Source organism: Scyliorhinus torazame, chromosome 13 (assembly GCF_047496885.1).
Source record: "Scyliorhinus torazame isolate Kashiwa2021f chromosome 13, sScyTor2.1, whole genome shotgun sequence".
Lineage (NCBI taxonomy): Eukaryota > Metazoa > Chordata > Chondrichthyes > Carcharhiniformes > Scyliorhinidae > Scyliorhinus > Scyliorhinus torazame.
This window is the reverse complement of record NC_092719.1, coordinates 199,261,138-199,275,922: the sequence shown is the minus strand read 5'-3', so window position 1 is coordinate 199,275,922 and position 14,785 is coordinate 199,261,138. Positions and strand designations below refer to the sequence as shown.

At 46.8% G+C, this 14,785-nt stretch overlaps 1 protein-coding gene and 1 long non-coding RNA gene across 2 annotated transcripts in view; one reads left to right on the top strand and one right to left on the bottom strand.

The window, feature by feature from the left end:
* The window catches only part of LOC140388518 (copine-9-like), a 604,903-nt gene that overhangs the window by 581,730 nt on the left and 8,388 nt on the right, over positions 1-14,785 (bottom strand). The gene's annotated exons all lie outside the window — the stretch shown is intronic.
* Positions 8,640-14,785, top strand: part of LOC140388521 (uncharacterized) — a 57,463-nt gene continuing 51,317 nt past the window's right edge. The window contains exons 1-2 of the long non-coding RNA XR_011934212.1: positions 8,640-8,779; positions 11,150-11,277. This is a non-coding gene — a long non-coding RNA (uncharacterized lncRNA). The remainder of the gene's footprint in view (positions 8,780-11,149; positions 11,278-14,785) is intronic.

Here is a 14,785-nt window from a genome sequence, read left to right as displayed (position 1 = left end):
CTCCTTCTTCCTCTTAACAAGACATTCAACCTCTCTTGTCAACCATAGTTCCCTCACTCGACCATCTCTTCCCTGCCTGACAGGGACATACATATCAAGGACACGTAGTACCTGTTCCTTGAACAAGTTCCACATTTCACTTATGTCCTTCCATGCCAGCCTGGGCGGGATTCTCCACTCCCACGCCGAAGTGGCTGCGCCGTCGTGAACGCCGTCGAGGTTCACAACGGCGCGGAACAGCCCCGGTCCCGACGATTCAGGCCCTGACAATGGGCCAGTATCGGCGCCGCGTCATCTACATGCGCCAGGCCTTGTCGCCCGCGTAAAAGCGGCGCCGCATAGATGACGCGGCCGGCGCCGCATAACGGACGTCATCCGCGCATGCGCGGTTGCCGTCCTCTCTAAGTCCGCCCCGCAAGAAGATGGGGGACGGATTTTGCGGGGCCACGGAAGGAAGGAGGTCCTCCTTCAGAGAGGACAGCCCGACGATCGGTGGGCACCGATCGCGGGCCACCCCACATTCCAGGTGAAGCCCGGTGCAGGATCCCCCCTCGCCCCCCCACAGGCCGCCCCCCCCAGCGTTCACGCACCGCCCACGACTGCAGCGACCAGGTGTGGACGGCGCTGGGGGGAACCCGCCGTTTTGGCCTGGCCGCTCGGCCCATCCGGGCCTCAGAATAGCGGGGGTGCCGGAGAATCGCCATTTTGGGTGTCTCCGCCGATTCTCCGGCCTGCGAAACTCGACTGGGCCGTTCCCGCCGCTTGGGAGAATCGCAGGAGGGCGTCGGACCGGCGTCCCCGGAAATTTTGGCGTCCCAGGCGATTCTCCCAACCGGCGTGGGAGTGGAGAATCGCCCCCCCCTATGTTCCCAACTTATGCACTTCAATTCTTGTCTGACAACATCGTATTTACCCTTCCCCCAATTGTAAACCTTGCCCTGTTGCACGTACCTATCTCTCTCCATTACTAAAGTGAAAGTCACAGAATTGTGGTCACTATCTCCAAAATGCGCCCCCACTAACAAATCTATCACTTGCCCTGGTTCATTACCAAGTACCAAATCCAATATGGCCTCCCCTCTGGTCGGACAATCTACATACTGTGTTAGAAAAGCTTCCTGGACACACTGCACAAAGACCACCCCATCCAAACTATTTAATCCAAAGACATTCCACTCAATGTTTGGGAAGTTGAAGTCACCCATGACTACTACCCTATGACTTCTGCACCTTTCCAAAATCTGTTCCTCCACACCTCTGCTACTATTGGGGGGCCTATAGAAAACTCCCAACAAGGTGACTGCTCCTTTCCTATTTCTGACTTCAACCCATACTACCTCAGTAGGCAGGTACTCCTCGAACTGCCTTTCTGCAGCTGTTATACTATCTCTAATAAACAATGCCCCCCCCCCCCACCTCTTTTACCACCCTCCCTAATCTTATTGAAAAATCTATAACCAGGGACCTCCAACAACCATTTCTGCCCCTCTTCTATCCAGGTTTCCGTGATGGCCACCACATCGTAGTCCCAAGTACCGATCCATGCCTTAAGTTCACCCACTTTATTCCTGATGCTTCTTGCGTTGAAGTATACACACTTCAACCCATCTCTGTGCCTGCAAGTACTCTCCTTTGTCAGTGTTCCCTTCCCCACTGCCTCACTACATGCTTTGGCGTCCTGAATATCGGCTACCTTAGTTGCTGGACTACAAATCCGGCTCCCATTCCCCTGCCAAATTAATTTAAACCCTCCTGAAGAGTATTAGAAAACCTTCCTCCCAGGATATTGGTGCCCCTCTGGTTCAGATGTAACCTGCCCTGCTTGTACAGGTCCCACCTTCCCCAGAATGCGCTCCAATTATCCAAATACCTGAAGCCCTCCCTCCCACACCATTCCTGCAGCCACGTGTTCAACTGCACTCTCTCCCTATTCCTAGCCTCGCTATCACGTGGCACCGGCAACAAACCAGAGATGACAACTCTGTCTGTCCTGGCTTTTAACTTCCAGCCTAACTCCCTAAACTCGTTTATTACACCCCTTTTCCTACCTACGTCGTTGGTACCAATGTGCACCATGACTTCTGGCTGCTCCCCCTCCCCCTTAAGAATCCTGAAGACACGATCCGAGACATCCCTGGCCCTGGCACTCGGGAGGCAACATACCTTCCGGGAGTCTCGCTCGCGACCACAGCATCTCCTATCTATTCCCCTAACTATTGAATCTCCTATTACTATTGCTTTTCTATTCTCTCCCCTTTCCTTCTGAGCTCCAGAGCCAGACTCAGTGCCAGAGACCTGGCCGCTAGGGCCTTCCCTTGGTAGGTCATCCCCCCCAACAGCATCCAAAACGGTATACTTGTTTTGAAGGGGAACGGCCACGAGGGATCCCTGCACTGTCTGCCTGTTTGTTTTCTTTCCCCTGACTGTAACACAGCTACTCTTGTCCTGTACCTTGGGTGTGGTTACCTACCTGTAACTCTTCTCTATAACCCCCTCTGCCTCCCGGATGATCCGAAGTTCATCCAGCTCCAGCTCCAGCTCCTGAGGAGCTGGAGTTGGGTGCACTTCCCGCAGGTATAGTCAGCGGGGACACCGGTGGTATCCCTCACCACCCACACCCTACAGGAGGAGCATGCAACTGGCCTAGCCTCCATCCCCTCTTACCTCACAGAATTATAGCTGCCCTGTGGACCAACTGGAATTCCAACTCTGTTCCTAGTCAGCTGCACTCTCTTAAACTCCTGGCTCTCTTCTTGCTATTTGTGGAAATGTAGGAAACAAAATGAAAGGAGCACCTTACTCCCTCCTCACCTAACTCCCTCAGTCACCAAACTCTCACTATAGCACTCAAATGCACCAAATTCAGCACACAGTGCAAACAAAGTCTGCACTGTAGGTGGAACACTTTTATACTGTGAATGTAGCCTCTGAAAACTGGCCTAATCTAATTAATTAATTACATCAATGTATGCCATCCACAAGATGCACCTCAACAACTTTCCAATTAAGGTTCCTTCAACTGCATTTCCCAAACCTCTACCACCTAGAAATACAATGGAAGCAGCCACATCTGAACACCACAGCTGGAGGTTTCCCTCCAAGTCACATCCCACCCTGACTTGGAACTGTATCATCGTTTCTTCTAAGCCGCTGGGTCAACTCACTCCCCAACAGCACCTTGGGTGCACCTACACCACACAGACTGCAGTACATAGACCATAGAACATACAGTGCAGAAGGAGGCCATTCAGCCCATCGAGTCTGCACTGACCCACTTAAGCCTTCACTTCCCCCCTAGCCCCTTAACCCAATAACCCCTCCTAACCTTTTTGGTCAGTAAGGGCAATTTATCGTGGCCAATCCACCTAACCTGCACGTCTTTGGACTGTGGGAGGAAACCGGAGCACCCGGAGGAAACCCACGCAGACACGGGGAGAACGTGCAGACTCCGCATAGACAGTGACCCAGCGGGGAATCGAACCTGGGACCCTGGCGCTGTGAAGCCACAGTGCTCTCCACTTGTGCTGCCCTGCAGTAGTTCAAGAAGACACCACACCTCCACCTTCTCAAGGGCAATTGGGGTGGGCACAAAATGCTGGAATGTATAAAAAAAAGATCTAATTGACCAACTGTACCTTTTGTCCAGATCTATTATTTAAATGCAGGGATTCTTTCCCATAATAATTTCAGTACTTAGAGTGGCTTCACCCATGTCAGGACACATCAATTAGAACACGGTAACACATTAAGTTGTTCACCTTCAGCTCTTTGGAGTGGTTGAACTGGCTCTATGGACTTTACATGCATTAACACCAGAGGTTAATAATAACAGATTTGGACTGAGTTGCAAAGCAGAGCAGGCAGGGAACAACAAAAGAGCAATCAATGGGATATGGTTATTAATCAACCGAACACAAAGAACAGTGACTGCATGTCTTATTTTTACACATCTTTTCTTAGCCTGTATTTTTAGTCCCAAATCGTTTTCATGGATATGTCTGGCCCCTTCTGCTGATATATCCTTGACACATCCAGACATCATTTTGTTCTTATTCAGCAATAATTCAGAGATGGTAATTGTAAAACGCCTAGAATATTGCTTGTGACACAAGATCTGACCGTTTAGCAGTATCATCTAGCATAACCTCTCATGGTTAAAGAGTTACAATCAGAGTACATTTGAAGTTTACAAACCATACACAGCAATGGTTCAGTTTGCTTCTCACAGCTAAAACATTACAAATGGTTCATTTTTCAACAAACTGGTAGCACCAATTGAAGAGAGCATCTCTTGCTTCCAGAGATTTGCAAGCTTAACTTACACTGTGGCCCGGGTCCCTGCCACTCAGTCAACCTGCCTCAAGCAGTCCCCGTGTGGCACGCCTGCCTCAGACACTCCACATCAGTCTGTAACTCCAAATTGTCAGCTTCACCCAATCCTATCTCTGCCAGTACAGTAACAGCATTCCCCATTTCAGCCAGTCTCAGCCTATCTCATTTCCTCTCAATCCGATCTGTCTGCCTGAGACAAAGTTTAACTCTTGGCGGACAGTCCATTTTTAAAAAAATAAACATTTTATTGAGGTATTTTTGGTATAGTAACAACAACAAAATAAACAATGTACATGAAACCATAAACATAGTGCAAAAGCCATTTACCTCTCGTACAGGTCCCACCCTTGTTGACCCACTACTCTAATCTAAATTACCCCCCCCCCCCCGGTCTGCTGGCGATTAATTTCCCCAAAGAAGTCGACGAACGGTTGCCACCTTTCTCAAGGCGAACTTGATTTTCTCCAAACAGAGAAAGCTTGCCATGTCCGATAGCCAGGTCTCCGACTTCGGGGGCTTTGAGTCCCTCCATGCTAATAGTATCCGTCTCCGGGCTACCAGGGAAGCAAAGGCCAGAACGTCTGCCTCTTTCTCCTCCTGGATTCCCGGGTCTTCTGAAACCCCGAAAATCGCCACCTCTGGAGCGAAATTCTCCGCCCCGCCGCGCCACATTTCTGCCCCAACCCGCCAGCGGGATGCTCCGTTACACCGGCCGGTCAATGGGGTTTCCCATTGTGGGGCAGCCCCACGCCGTCGGGAAACCCCCGGGCTCCGGCAAAACGGAGACTCCCGCCGGCGGAGAAAGACGCCCCTGGACTCAGCGCCACCCTTGTTTTTAACACCGTGGACATGATGTCCGCAAACCCCTGCCAAAATCCCCTAAGCTTTGGACATGTCCAAACCATGTGGACATGGTTCGCCGGTCCTCCCGCACATTTTGCGCACCTGTCCTCCACCCCAAAAAATCTGCTCATCCGGGCCACTGTCATGTGAGCCCGGTGAACAACCTTAAATTGTATCAGGCTGAGCCTGGCACATGTTGCGGACGTGTTGACTCTACTCAACGCGTCTGCCCATAGACCATCCTCTATCTCACCCCACAGCTCCTCCTGGGGCAGTCCATTTAATAGTTTTTTGCATCTTGTAATGTTTGGTCTGTTAATTTGATTGAATCTCTTCCCACCCAATATGTTTTGTAACAGCTGGCATTCTGATCCCCACTGTGGGCTGTTTATAATCTCACCTATGTCCAAGGAAGCTGCATCATGTTGAAAACCAAATTTCATAATAATCTCAAACTGGCTTCCTAGTTTTATAGTTGCAGAAGACTGAAGATATTTCTGGAACCCTGGGTTGACGTTGATAATGAGAGACTTAGGCTGAACCCATTGCAGCGTCTGAGAGGCAGCGTATACCTTAACAAAAGGCTACACTCACCCTATCTTATTTGCATCTTCCCCAAACAATGGACTCGGAGGAAAATTGTATGTTGTGTAATTTGATTATATCAATACTTACATCAAAACGCCATGCGGGGTTTTAATGCTTCGAATTCTAGGTTGCGTTCAATTATAGACGTCAGTGCCGGAAAAGTGAATTATTTACTCTTTCTGACATTCCTTTCTTTGTTAATTTTAATAAAAGATGAGAGTACGGAGTGATGCCCTTCTCATACATTATTTCTGTGCTCTGGATTCGTACCACTCAAAAATCTCTACTGATAAATGAAAGCTGAAAGGTAGCTTTTTACTTATTAAGGTTTTGTTAAGATCATTAGTAATAAACCGATGCAGCTCATCATTTAGTGACCTTGACTGCAAGTTCCTGCAACGCTGAAGATGGATCATTAGTTTTACTGGAAAGCAGGCATTTTAGCAGCATTATGCATGCTCGAGTCAGCTGCAGCCTGGGGTAGATGCACGGAGACGCTACCTAGGCCCTGCCCCACTCCGCTTCCTGCAGCAACATCAGGAAAACATAATTTGCCATGCCAGCGTGAAGATATTTCCATTTACTAAAGTAACCGTCCTTGAGGAAACATCTTCTCTGGATGCTTGGCTTAATAGAATCATAAACTCATCCTTCACTGCCAAGTTAATAATTCTATTCCATACAGCCAAAAGAAGTCGGTGTTCCCTCATCTACTCGTGGTATTCTGAGTGAGATCACTAATTAAGGGGTGACATTTCTCGTTTCTAATTTTAGTGAAATCACACTGATTTTTGTTTTGTAATATTTTTAAAGGAAGGATGTAATCCTTTGGTGGAGAATAATAACAAACGGTTTTACTTCACACCCACTTGGAATTAAACTGGATACAGCCCAACTTAATTTTACTTACAATTAGATCATAGAATTTACAGTGCAGAAGGAGGCCATTTGGCCCATCAAGTGTGCCCTTGGAAAGAGCACCCTACATAGAACATAGAACATAGCAAAATACAGCACGGAACAGGCCCTTCGGCCCACGATGTTGTGCCGAACCTTTGACCTAGATTAATCATAGATTATCATTGAATTTACAGTGCAGAAGGAGGCCATTCGGCCCATTGAGTCTGCACCGGCTCTTGGAAAGAGCACCCTACCCAAAGTCAACACCTCCACCCAACACTAAGGGCAATTTTGGACACTAAGGGCAATTTAGCATGGCCAATCCACCTAACCTGCACATCTTTGGACTGTGGGAGGAAACCGGAGCACCCGGAGGAAACCCACGCAGACACGGGGAGGATGTGCAGACTCCGCACAGACAGTGACCCAAGCCGGAATCGAACCTGGGACCCTGGAGCTGTGAAGCAATTGTGCTATCCACAATGCTACCGTGCTGCCCTTAAGAACAAATAAATCTACACTATATCATTTTACCGTAATCCATGTACCTATCCAATAGCGGCTTGATGGTCCCTAATGTTTCCGACTCAACTACTTCCACAGGCAGTGCATTCCATGCCCCCACTACTCTCTGGGTAAAGAGCCTACCTCTGACATCCCCCCTATATCTTCCACCACTCACCTTAAATTTATGTCCCCTTGTAATGGTTTGTTCCACCCGGGGAAAAAGTCTCTGACTGTCTACTCTATCTATTCCCCTGATCATCTTATAAACCTCTATCAAGTCGCCCCTCATCCTTCTCCGTTCTAATGGGAAAAGGCCTAGCACCCTCAACCCTACTTAAGCCGACACTTCCACCCTATCCCCATAACCCAGTAACCCCACCTAACCTTTTGGACACTAAGGGGCAATTTAACATGCCCAATCCACCTAACCTGCACATTTTCAAACTATCATGGAACTATCATTTTTTAAAATGTTTTCATGGGATTTGGCATCACTGGCAAGGCCAATGTTTGTCGCCCATTCCTAACTGCCCTTGAACTAGGCCATTTCAGAGTCAACCTCATTGCTATGGGATCTGGAGTCACATGTAGGCCAGACCGGGTAAGGACGGCAGATTTCCTTCCCTAAAGGGCATCAGTGAAACAGATGGGTTTTTGCAACAATCAATCAGAGTTTCATGGTCACCATTACTAAAGCTAGTTTTCAATTCCAGATTTGATTAATTGAATTTATGAATTAATTGAATTCACATATCACCCACTTCAGTGGTGGGATTTGAACCCTTGCATGCCAGATCATTAAAGCCCTATGACATTACCACTGAGCCAGCATCTCCTCTAATCTTGGCAAGATCAGAACCCAGATCTCAGATGTGAAGGGACAGTAAGGGTGATTCATGTTCCAATATACCTCCAGGGGACACATGACCCTTGACAGTGCCACCCAGTACCCTCCACTCCTCCAAATGTTGCTGCAGCTGGTGAATAATGGAATCAGTCCTAGCACTCCACACTGCATTCATTTATTTTTTTAGTAATTATGCAGTGGACAACTGCATCACTGACATACCACACCACTGAACAATATTTTGCTAGCTCTTTCCTTTAATTTCAAACACTATTTCTCCCATGCTGTCAGATGGGAAGTCGGTGAGGGGAGAAGGTAGTGCGTTCAGAGCACCATTTCCCCCACAGTGATGGATAGCTAAAAGTATTTCCTCACATGTCACCATTTGTATCATACAAAACAAATACAACAACAGCTGGTGTTTATGTGGCACCTTAGCAGAGTAAAACATCCCAGCTGCTTCACAAGAGAGCAATCAGGCAAACATATGACACTGCTTCACATCAGGGGTCATTAAGTTAGGTGACCAAAAACTGGGTCAAACATAGAAATGAATCCTGGATAACAGAATACTTATCTTTCTCAGAAATCTCTCTCCTTTTTTCAGAGAACAAGATTGGCCAAAGCAAGACAGGAGCACACAACTGTTTTTATCTGACAAGTTGGTTCAAATCTCACAAGCTCCTTCACAGTGACCTTTACTGGTATTTTCATCAAGGATGGCATTAAAAGTCACCGGCTTGGATTACTTTGGGGAGACATGTATGTTAATTTTATTCTTTTTCCAGTATCTTAACTTTTAATGTAATACAGTACACACTGAGAACGAGCTGTTTTATCGTCTATTCTTGGTAGTAGGAATTGGAAAATATAAAATCCTGATAGCTCTTCTGTAAGATTATTTTACTTTGCTAACTCATGCATGACATCAATGTTTGATCAGTGTTTGGCAAGTCTTAGACTACAACTGAACTTTGATATAATGTCAATTATTGGAAACAAAATCGATACCCCTGATATGGTGCCTTGCAGCCCCAATCCTTTCTCTTTGTTTTCTGTCTCTTTTCATGTTAGAGGCAGGATTAATTAATGGCCTCACAGTAAAGGCACTCCTTGGTAGAAGGGACCATAACATGATTGAATTTCGCTTTCAGTTTGAGAGAGCAGAATGGGTCTAAGACTAGTGTTTTAAACTTAAATAAAGGCATTAATAAGGGTGGAACGACAAAGTGAAATAGGAAAATAGTTTAAAGGATAGGTCAATAGAGATGCAATGGTAGACATTTAAAGTCATATTTCATAACACTCAGCGAGGAAACATTTATTTTTTTTTAAAAATTTTATTCCAATTAGGAGCAATTTAGCATGACCAATCCACCTTACCTGCACATCTTTGGGTTTTTGGGTGACATGGGGAGATTGTGCAAACTTCACATGGACAGTGATCCGGGGCCGGGATCGAACCTTGGTCCTCGGCGCCATGAGGCAGCAGTGCTAACCACTGCACCACTGTGCTGCCCTGAGCAAGAATACATTTAATGAAAAATAAAGACTCCAAAGGAAGGATGCACTGTCCATGACTAAGTAAGGAAGCTAATGGGGTGGCGCAGTGGCATAGTGCTCAGCACTGCTCTCACAACGCCAGGAACCCAGGTTCGATTCCGGCCTTGGGTGACTGTCTGTGTGGAGTTTGGACATTCTCCCCGTGTCTGTGTGGGTTTCCTCCGGGTGCTCTGGTTTCCCCCCACAGTCAACAGATGTGCAGGTTAGGTGGATTGTCCATGCTAAATTGCCTCTTAATGTCCAAAGATGTGCAGGTTAAGTGGATTTGCCATGATTGATGCGTGGGGTTGCGGGGATGGGGCAGGGGGGAGTAGGCCTGGGTAGAGTGATCTTTTGAAGGGTCGGTGCAGACACGATGGGCCGAATGCCCTTCTTGTACATAAAGGATTCTATGGATTCTAAAGATGATATCAAACTTAAGAGAAAAAGCATACTGAGAAAGTTATTGACGCTAAAGGCTGACAAGTCCACAGTACTGATGAACCTCATCCTAGGGTCTGAAAAGACAGGGCTGCTGAAATAGTGGATGTATTGGTTTTGATTTTCCCAAATTACCTAGATTCTGGAAAAGTCCCATCAGATTGGAAACTAGCGAATGTGACTCCTGTATTCAAGAAAGGAGGGAGACAGAAAGCAGGAAACTTTGGGCAAGTTAGCCTAACATCTGTCATAGGGAAAATGCTGGATTCATTAATTAAGAAGGTAACAGCGGGGCAATTAAAAAATTTTCATGCAATCAGGCAGAGTCAACATGGTTTTGTGAAAGGGAAATTGTGCTTGACTAATTTGTTAGAGATCTTTGAGAAACCAATAAACAACAGGGATAAAGGGGAACATGTAGATGTGGTGTAATTGGATTTGTATAAGGCATTTGACAAGATGTCACGTCAAATCAGAGTTCATGGTGTAAGGGGTAACTTGTTATGTGCATAGAGGATTGGTTTGCTCACAGGAAACAGAGAGTAGGAATAAATGGGTACTTTCTGTGCTGACAAGATGTAATGAGTTAAGTGCCACTGGGATACGTGATGGGGCCTCAACTATTTGAAATTGGTATCAATGACTTGGATGAAGTGACCAAATATATGATTGCTAAATTTGCTGGTCACGCAAAGACAGGTAAAGGAGCAAGTCATAAGGAATCTGCAAAGGGATATGGATAGGTTAAGTGAGTGGGCAAAAATATGGCAGTTAGAGTGCAATATGGGAAAATGTGAACTTCTCCACTTTGGCAGGAAGAATAGAAAAGTGGCATATTATTTAAATTGAGAGAGATTGCAGAACTCTACTGTAAAGAGGGTGTCCTGGTACATGAATCACAAAAATCGAGTGAGCAGGTAAGGAGTTAAGTACTTTCAATGCTATTTTCTCAGCAGAAAGCACTTAACTGCCTTTGATGTGGTCAGGAGCTGTCAATCATAGCTAGATGTTGAGGTTACATTCAAAGCAAGGGTGCTTGAATGCATCTCAAGCGTAAAGGGAAATGAAAATAATTAATCCAGACACCTGGTTGTCTGGAGGCTATTCTCCTCTCAATTGCAGCCTACTAAAATCCTTTCTCTTTGACAGTGAATAGAAGCCTTGCAGATCAAAGGATTTGAGGTGGATTAAATCCTTGTGATGTGGTTTTGGCTTTCTATGAAGTTACAGTTGCTGTTTACCACACCTCTGCCTGAGGCAGCAAGTATAAAGGATAGGTAAGTGAAAAAGCAGTGATTTTTCATTGTTTATGCCTGGAGTGCTCTTTAGCTTCTAGGCAGGGGTGTCTGATTGGGAGGGCGGGCTTCTCTGATGTGGGGTGTCTCTGATGGGGGGGTCTCTCATATGGGAGGGGTTTCTAATAGGGTGGGTCTCTGGTGGGGGGGTCTCTGATTTGAGGGGTCTCTGATGGGGGTCTCTGATATGTGGGGTCTCTGATGGGAGGATATCTAATGTGGGGATCTGAGGGGGTCTAGTACGGTATCTGATGGGGGTCCCTGGTGGGGGGCCTGATGCAGTCTCTGATGAAAATCTCTGATGGAGGGTCATGGGGGGGCGGGTGGTGACCCTCATGCGTGCATGCTGTGGGGAGGGGGGGAGTGGTAACCCAGCAATTCCTATGGTGGAGGGGGGGGGGGGGAATGCCCCTACTTGTCAGCAGTGGGGACCAGGAATTGAATTGTAGTGGGGCAAGGTCCGATCTCGCTATTGGCCTGCCTGCTCAAAATGCCAGCCTAATATCAGGATTCAGAACAAAATCCCTTGCATTCACCACAATGCATTAATTTGCATGGCTGGGGAGAGGGAATTGCTTCTGGGTGCCTCTCCCAGCTCAAACCAAAAGCCATTTGCCTCCAGTGGAAGAACATAGTCTCACAGAATCACACAGTGCAGAATAGGCCATTCGGGCCTTCGAACTGCATCAACATGTGAAAAACACCTGCCCTGCCTACCTAATCCCATTTACCAGCACTTGGCCCATAGCCACAGAATGTTATAATGTGTCAAGTGCTCATCCAAGTACTTTTTAAAGGATGTGAGGCAACCTGCCTGTACCACCCTTCCAGGCAGTGCATTCCAGACCATCATCACCCTCCGGGTAAAAACGTTTTTGTTCACATCCCCCTTAAACCTCCTGCCCCTCATCATGAACATGTGTCCCCTTGTGACTGACCCTTCAACTAAGAGGAACAGCTCACTTTTCCATGCCCCTCATAATCTTGTACACCTCGATCAGGTCGACCCTCAGTCTTCTCTGCTCCAGCAAAAACAACGCATGCCTGTCCAACCTCTTCCAAACGAAGAATCCATCCCAGTATATTGACCTATGTTTCATTCTATTAAAACATAACATGTACTAACATCACCGTCTGTTAGACATGGGGTTGAAATCATACAGATGCACTTGGGCGATGCTGCCATCTTCACTCAGTGGATGATGATTGGCACAGTGATGTCAGGCAAAGATGGCTACTATGTTGTTATTTAATCGGACTGGGGGTAATCTGAAGGAACATTCCGCTATCTGAAAGACGGAGAGGGAACTAAAGGTATTAATGGGAGATTTTGTTCCAGTACAGATGAGAAAAGCAGGGCAGCACGGTAGCATTGTGGATAGCACAATTGCTTCACAGCTCCAGGGTCCCAGGTTCGATTCCGGCTTGGGTCACTGTCTGTGCGGAGTCTGCACATCCTCCCTGTGTGTGCGTGGGTTTCCTCCGGGTGCTCCGGTTTCCTCCCACAGTCTAAAGATGTGCAGGTTAGGTGGATTGGCCATGATAAATTGCCTTTAGTGTCCAAAATTGCCCTTAGTGTTGGGTGGGGTTACTGGGTTATGGGGATAGGATGGAGGTGTTGACCTTGGGTAGGGTGCTCGTTCCAAGAGCCGGTGCAGACTCGATGGGCCGAATGGCCTCCTTCTGCACTGTAAATTCTATATCTATGTAAAATCTCAGTGATGACAATAACAATCTTTCCCAAATCTTCTTTTCTCCATCCAGTGGGGCTCCACCTAATTCCATGATAACGTTATACATGAGTATATCCACAGGGATTGCTGAACCTGCTCCTAAGCAGTAAAGTATCAGTTAGAAGTCAGTGGGTTACACCTTACACCTGCATCAGAAGATTGTGGGTTCAGGGGCTGGATTGTCTGCTATTAGCTGACGGCCAATGTCTACAGCGTTTAGCGTTGTTCTCTGGCTAGGAGGTAGCCATCAGCGAGACTGGATGATCCTGCCAGTGGGAGCGACCAGAAAACTCAGCCCCAAGTCTCACTCCAGGGACTGGAGTACAAAAATCTAGGCTAATGTTTCGGGTGAATAGAAATGTTCCCCGTGGTACTATTTTGTAAAAAGAGCTGTGAAGTTATCCTTGGCGTCTGAGCCAATATTCATCCCTTAATTATTATTTTTTTTAATCTAATGATCTGCTGTCTGTGGGATCTTGCTGTGCTTAAATTTGCTGCTGTATTTCCTGCATTGCAACAGTGGCTATACTTTCATTTTAGAGCCCCCAGATGTGGCTGGCTGATGGTGGGGGGGTTCCCGGAATATGGGTGTGAAAATCCACCAGTTTTCTGCCCCAGTCAGAAGCAAGTCCAGCTCTTTATAGGTAGATTCACAACAGAGAGACTTTGGTAAAGGCACTTTTGAGCTGCACAAATGCGTGTCAGGAACTCCAGAGTTCCATCTGTACATGTTGAACCCGGCAGCTGCTGCTCACCCAGCCTAACTTCACCCAAAGGAAATTAGCAGTGCGACCCCAGGAAACCTGCAGCTGCTATTGCACTGGCTCTCACACATGGAAATAAATCCATTTGTACACAACTGAAGAAGAGGAAACTCGGAGGAAGTATTTCTTACTGCACAGCAAACCGAGGGAACAACACCAAGCCAAATTTGCCCTCCAAAAAGGTTTCTTTAATTGTTTATGCACCACTTTGCGAGGAAAGGTAGCACCATTGCCAACACACTGGAAGACTGAATAAATGCAACACATAATTTACCTTGTTTGACAGGGAAAACTGATCCTGTGGAAGCAGCTATTCCTTTCTGATAAAGTAAGAATAGGACAGTAGGACGGATCTATAATGGTCGCTGGCATTGTTTGTGCAGGAGAATCATAGTGCTGCGTCACTACTGTAGGAACTTCACCATATCAAAAGCCAGCTGTCATGGACTTTGCTTCCATCTATGTAATTTCCAATTAAAGCTTCCAAGAAGAAGGGGGCAGGAGGGGCGATATCTCCCCATCTCCCACCCCAACAAGCAAGCACTCCAGCAAATATTAACACTGTAATCCCCACATCTGTTTGCGAGGTGCTCCACCTCTGCTGTGGCTACTGTTTTACTCATGGCACCTGTGGAAGGAATTGAACAAGGAATAAACAGCAGAACCGTCCCCACCCCACCCCCAAGGACTGAGCTGACAAAGGATGAGCAGAATTGTTAGCTAGCCACTGGATACGTATTACAGTCTGTACAAGGAAGACTTCAGACAATTACTCTTTGTAGCACAGCCTTAACCCTGCTTAAGCGCAGCAGTAAGTAGCCTTGCAGCTCATGACTCAAAGTAGAACATGCTCCATTGGTTGTCTGGGACAAGATGTGAACTTTTTACATATACTTGCACTGTACTTTTCCCAATCTGTCAAGGTTTCTCTCCCACTTTTTATCAGCTGTTATCCTACAATATGAGGTCTTGTTTCTCAATAAATGTGCATGG